Genomic DNA, 6,609 nt, shown 5'->3' with positions numbered 1-6,609 from the left:
AACAGGAGGGAAAACTTCATAAGGTAAGAATGTTCTATAGAAAACACTTGTCTAAAAAAGTACCGATCATTTGTAGAATGAAGTGTTCATTATCACTAAGCTGTAATGTGGTGCTCTAAAACTAGAAACAGGAGCAAGGAGGGGAGGCAGGAGAACAACAGAAATTTGAGCAGAAAACGAAAACAGAGGACCAAGACTTTTAACCTCTGCTGTGAACTTTTGTGTCCTCCTCAATCCCCTTTCCTCACAAGTCTTCTGCTCAATTCACTTCAAATGAATTGGCCTGGAGCTGGCTATAGAACAGGATCCATAAAAAACATCTGTTCCAGTCTGGCACCCAGATGTTTGAGTCTGCATATGCCAGCTAGTCACTTTTCAGACAGCATTTTCTTTTAGAGAAAAAAGGTCCAGTGAGAGAATGAGGGATGGTAGTTGAAATAAGGAAAGAATTCCAAAACTTTAAAAAATGTATGAAATTGCTGATCTTCCTTTTCTCCCTGAAAGTCAGAGAAGAAAGTAATACTTCTTACTGGATTTTCCTAGAAGTACATTAAAAATAAAAACAGCCTAGCTTTTGATAACTACATTCTAGGAAGTTGTGGTGTACATGGTATAGTTTCAGGGCTTCTGGAGAGGCCTAGGTCCTGCTGTCCACCCTACTTCTTTGTCATTTCACAATTGCTACTCTCTTCAGAAGTTTAGCCTTGTATTAGGGCACAAACTTTCTATTCAAGCCTCCTTTTTTTTTTTCTTTTACAGATTAAAAAAAATTCTTTAAATTTAAATTTAAAGAATTTTTAAATTCTTTAATTCTTTAAATTTAAATTTAAAGAATTTTTAAATTCTTTAATTCTTTAAATTTAAATTTAAATTCTTTAAAGATTCTTTTTTCTTTTAAAGATTTTTTTTTTAAGATTTTACCTGTTTATTTGACAGAGAGAGAGAGGTCACAAGTAGGCAGAGAGGCAGGTAGAGAGAGAGAGAGAGAAGCAGGCTCCCCACCAAGGAGAGAGCCCGACGTGGGGCTCGATCCCAGGACCCTGGGATCATGACCTGGGCCGAAGGCAGAGGCTTAACCCACGAGCCACCCAGGCGCCCCTAAAGATTTTCTTTTTTTTTTATTTGAGAGAGAGGACAAGGGGGAAAGGAGCAGGGGGAGAAGGAGAAGCAGAGTCCCCACTGAGCAGGGACCCCGACTTGGGGCTCGATCCCAGGACCCCGGGATCATGACCTGAGCCGAAGGCAGAAGCTTAACTGACTGAGCCACCCAGGAGCCCCTCAAAGTTTCTTCTTAAGCAACTTAGCTGACTCCATTTATTAGTTTATATGGAAGATGAACCAGAATGGAACGCAGGTCAGAAATTAAAGAATCCCAAGGAGAAAAGAAATCTGGCTGAGATTAGTAGCAGTAAAAGCTGTGTTAGTTTGCATTGTCCTCAAAATTGAGCCTTGTTTGTAGGAAGGCAGGGCCATGAGTCATTTAGAATTCCCTCTAATTTAATGGAAAGCAAAATGTACCTGTGACGGGTCCTTGGCTGTCAAAATGGCACTTACTGATCTCTGGCTAATTCCACTCAGGAGATTGTAATATACAGCCCAGGAACCTGGTCTGGTCTCCTAAAATGAAAGGGTTCATCAGGAAATTCACGAGTTATGTTGAATAATGTCATGCCAGAGCCGGAGACCCCTGAAGCAGCTTGAGCAGGACTCTGCTACTAAGCTCACTTATATGCACAAATATTCTCACAGATGGTATTGTGTTTCAGCACCATTGCCAACATTCTTAGTTGGATCGTTTAAAAAGATTAATTGGTAGAACTCTGTAAATTAATCAATTCAGTTTTTAAATTGATTTGTGAGATGTGTGTGTGCATGTCAACATACACGTGCACACGCTGCATACACGAACAGAGGAATTTGAGCACATTTTCATCTCTTTGTTCATATTCTATTTTTTTAAAAGATTTTATTTATTTATTTGACAGACAGAGATCACAAGTAGATAGAGAGGCAGGCAGAGAGAGAGGAGGAAACAGGCTCCCTGCTGAGCAGAGAGCCCTATGCGGGGCTCGATCCCAGGACCCTGGGATCATGACCTGAGCCGAAGGCAGAGGCTTTAACCCACTGAGCCACCTAGGCGCCCTGTGTTCATATTCTATTTTATAGTTTGTGAGGGTGTTATTGAATTTAAAGGTCTGTATTTGGTATCAGGTAGGGCCAGGTATACTTTTTTTTTTTTCAGTCCTTACCTGTAGATCCTAGCTCATGACTGAAAAATCCGTATCTTTGTTCGCAAATCGGAAGGAGCAAGAAGACAATGGTCAATCAGTGCCACCACTTACCCTCATCTGATCCCTTGGTGACAGGGGTCAGTAAGAGCATTTCTGTACACAAAGGGGAGGACATTTTATATATATTTAACATACCAGAAAGGGTTCTCAAAGGAGATAGATGGTCAGCGTGAGTTTCTAACATTGAGCAGCCAGTCGCTCCTCTAGGTGCTAGTCTGTCTTGTAACTGCTTATTTAGGGGCTAGTCTGTCTTGTAACTGCTGCGTGTAGTTTTATCAAAACAGTAGAAGTGAGATTGTGGTGTCCCAAGTATAATGACAGTTCCTCATTGGCTTTCTAAATACCAGTGGTTTGTTCAGAAATCTGTTTTGCATATGCTTTGGGGCCTTTTTCAATTACCTGTAAGGCTTTACTTACTTTTGAGGCTTTATTTACTTGCAGATGCTTAAAGGGGTAATGAGTAACATGGATAACGTGGAAACATCACAAATAGAAGCTGCTCAGTTCACATTACGTTTCAGTGATACATCATCATCACCATAAAGCATCATAGAAGTTTCATTATGTGAAGGCAACAGTTAACTTTCCACATATAAGGGATTGACTCATGATTTAGAGCCAACTATTCAAAGTAAATATAGAATATAGAGAAAATACACAAGAATGAAAAAGAACTATAGATTTCAGGCAGCTTAATAAGGAAGATTAAAATTTCTTGGAAGATTAAGTATTTTATGCCATATTCTTTATCTACAAATAGTACTTTTGTAAATGTGCTATTATCCCTAACCCTTATAAAGTTTTTGGAAGTTGACTTATTTTGCTTAGCATAATACCCTCTAGTTCAGTCAGGGAAAGACATTTGTCATGTGATTTCATTCATCTGTAGAATTTAGGAAACAAAACAGGATCATAGGATAAAGGAGGGAAAAGTAAAATCAGACAGAATGAGAGAGGGAGACAAACCATAAGAGACTCTTAACTATGGGGAACAAACTGCAGGTTCCTGAGGAGGAGGAGGCTGGGGGCCTGGGGTAACTGGGTGATGGGCATTAGGGAGGGCACTTGATGTAATGAGCATTGGATATTATATGAAACTGATGGATCACTAAACTCTACCTTTGAAACTAATAATGTACTATATGTTAATTGGCTGAATTTAAATAAAATAAAATTTTGAAGATGATGCATATGTTTTATGGAGGAAAATATCAGGGACCTATACCTGGATCATCCTCTAACGTAGTATACTCTGAGATAAAATCAAATTTGGTGCATCAGTATTACCAAGCAACTACCATGTGTGAAATTCTGACATTAGAGGACACAAAGGTGCCTAAGGAAGAGTCTCTACCCTCAAGGAAATGACGTTAATAATGATGGCAAGAAGACATAGACTTGAATAAGTTAGATGGTAAAAACGTTTTACTTAAACACCAAGACATTAATGGAAGCTGTGTCATCACTGACAGGTACACCCAGTACTGCTGTGCTGGGCGGAATAATGGCTCCCCAAAGATGTCTGCCTCCTAATCCCTGGAACCTGTCAATGTGGTTCCTTGCATAGCAGATCATACTTGGTGAGTGTCATTATGTTAAGGCTCTTGGGACAGATCATCTTGGATGATCTGGGTGGCTCTAGTGTTGTCACAAGTATTTTTTTTTTTAATTTATTTATTTGAGGGAGAGAGAGAGCATGTCCATGGGTGGGTTGGGGGTAGAGGGAGAGAGAATTTCAGGAAGACTCCCTGCTGAGTGCAGAGCCAGATGCAGGGTTCGATCCCACGACCCTGAGATCATAACCTGATTGGAAACCAAGACTCGGATGCTCAACTGACTGAGGCACCCAGGTGCTCCACAAGAGTCTTTCAAAGCTGGAGGCAGGAGGATCAGAAGCAGAAAAGGAGGTAGAAGGAGGGAAGCTGATCAGAGTAAGGCAGGGCCACAAGTCAAGGAACTCTGAGCAGAGGCAAACAAATTCTCCCCTAGAGCCTCTAGAAAGAAGGAGAGAAGTCCTGCTGACCCCATTTTGGACTTCTGAGCTCCACGTCTGTATGATAAATTTGTGTTATGTCACTGAATTTGCGGTAATTTGTGATGGCAGTCATGGGAAGCTAATGTACTTGCTATCAGAATCCACCTCATTTCAGTGGACTCCAAAGTTACAGCTGTCAGAGGGGGAAATGAGACTAAATTAGTATTTTGTCATCCCAAATCATACCCTTCACTAATGGTATATGTAAATATGCTGTCTTTCTAGAAGAAGACAGGAACAGAGGAAAAGTAGCAGAAGCTCAGAGGGGATGTGATGGGAGGCACTGCTCAGTTTATTTCTCTGGGCCTCTCCTGGAATAAAGATGGTAGGATTTTCAGGTCTTCTCCAGTTTTGTTTTTTTTTTCCTCCGTGGTCTTCTCCGGTTTTAACTCTGTACGAGGTAAAGTGAAGCCAGGGAGGATTGTCGCCAAGTCTACCAAAGTCATCGATTCTACCAACACTCGTTCGATTGGTTTGATTTTCAGTAACGAGCAAAAGTTTTTACAGGTATTTTTTTTACCCAAACAGATGTTCCCATTCTCAGCTAAAACTGGGTCTCATGGCACAGATATTGTTTTCTAATTATCCTTTTATGAAAATTTAAGTTTATTTTTTCTTTTTTGCAAAATAATACTCTGAATGTTTTTTTTCCAAAAATTGCACCAAGATAATGCAAAGCTCTAGTTGATGCGGGCGTGTTGTTCAGGCATTAGCAGTACTGCCCTCACTGGGCGCTCATTGGACAGTAGCGCAACCCCAAGAAAAGGATGGTTCAATAGTAATCTCAATGTATAGAGAACATTGGCATTGAGATAGGTGTGGACATGCAGGATCAAAGTAGAGGTGCTAATCTAAGAGCAATGGCACAGTGAGGGCAGCAAGCTCCTCCCTGTGAATGAAGCATCTCTTTTTGGCTGAAATCCACGAGAACAAGACAAGAGTGGTTATTATCCTAAGCTCCATGAAAAAAAAATAAATAGGAAAGTCCCTTAAGAGTGTGAAACCACTTGGTGTTCAAAGACATCTATTTTTGTTTTTAATTGCTGTCTCAGGGATGGCTAAGTGACATGGGCTTCTCATTTCTTAGAGGTCACAGGAGGCTCTAACTTCAAGACAGAAAGATAACAAATAAAAAGAACTCTATGCACATATGAAATGCCAGATATCCTAGTGTTGTTGGACGATCCAAATGGAATACCTCCATAATGACACAGGGGCAGTTTTCACCAAGGAAGCTGGCCGTGATGCGGATTCTGTGTGAGATGACAGGGAAAGTAAAAAGAACACAAGATACACAGCCCCCCCCGGCTTCTGCAATGAGAGAGAAGTTAAAACAAAAATGATCTGTATAGGAATATTGTGGAAGAGAAGAAGACCACCTCAAGAACTGAAGTGAGGTCATCCAAGGTGCCACCTTAGCTCCCAAATCAATTCCACACTATAGCTGAGATCTTTCCTGTGCTTCCCAGTTATAGTAATGGTAACTGCTTAAAAAACAAACAAACCAGTCTCTGCTTTAAGTCTCCCCTGTCTAGCTGTCACAGTCTTCCTGGGGAAGGTAGATCGACAGATGAGAAAATCAAGGCTTAAGCTATTTGTTCAAGATCTCTGACTGACCACAGAACCATGATCAACCCCAAATCTGTCTGGTTCCAAAGTCCATGTTTGCAAGTCCCCCCACTACACAAAAATTAAATTTACACATGCCTACAAGATTTCCTGGAGGGGTGCCTGGGTGGCTCAGTGGGTTAAAGCCCCTGCCTTCGGCTCAGGTCATGGTCTCAGGGTCCTGGGATCGAGTCCCGCATCGGGCTCTGCTCAGTGGGGAGCCTGCTTTCTCCTCTTTCTCTCTGCCTGCCTCTCTGCCTACTTGTGATCTCGATGAAATAAATACAATCTTTAAAAAAAATATATTTCCTGGCTCTCTGTCTGCCTTTATCCCCGCAGTTATCGCCGCCTCTCCTCTCCATCCTCCCGGCTCTGCTTCTGTTGACTGCATGTTAGAGCTCACCGTGTCGGCCGCTCCTTAGCCCCTGTTGAGCGATTGTGTCCGTCTTTGCCCTTCTGCAGTGTAATTTGGTCTTCTCTTTACATCTCTCTTCTAGTTCACAACTCTCTGGTCAGCTGTGTCTACTGTTGAGCTCATTTACTAAATCCTTTATTTTAATGATCAAATCAGATTCATCGCTCCTTGTTACTGCTCATGGTATTTGATTTCCTCACATGCTTTGTAAAGTCTGTCTGTGAGCTCATCTTTAGAAAGAATGATCTCCTGTAGGGATC

The 6,609-nt window shown here is 41.3% G+C and overlaps 1 non-coding gene across 1 annotated transcript; it reads right to left on the bottom strand.

Moving 5' to 3' along the window:
- Positions 1 to 4,972: 4,972 nt before the first annotated feature.
- On the bottom strand, positions 4,973 to 5,098 carry LOC123394749. The gene has a single exon (XR_006609511.1). It is a non-coding gene; the product is annotated as a U4atac minor spliceosomal RNA (small nuclear RNA).
- Positions 5,099 to 6,609: the final 1,511 nt, after the last annotated feature.

The sequence above is a fragment of the Mustela putorius genome, unplaced genomic scaffold (assembly GCF_011764305.1).
Source record: "Mustela putorius furo isolate JIRA1106 unplaced genomic scaffold, ASM1176430v1.1 tig00003836_pilon_pilon_pilon, whole genome shotgun sequence".
In the NCBI taxonomy this organism is placed as follows: domain Eukaryota; kingdom Metazoa; phylum Chordata; class Mammalia; order Carnivora; family Mustelidae; genus Mustela; species Mustela putorius.
This window is presented reverse-complemented; position numbering and strand designations above follow the sequence as displayed.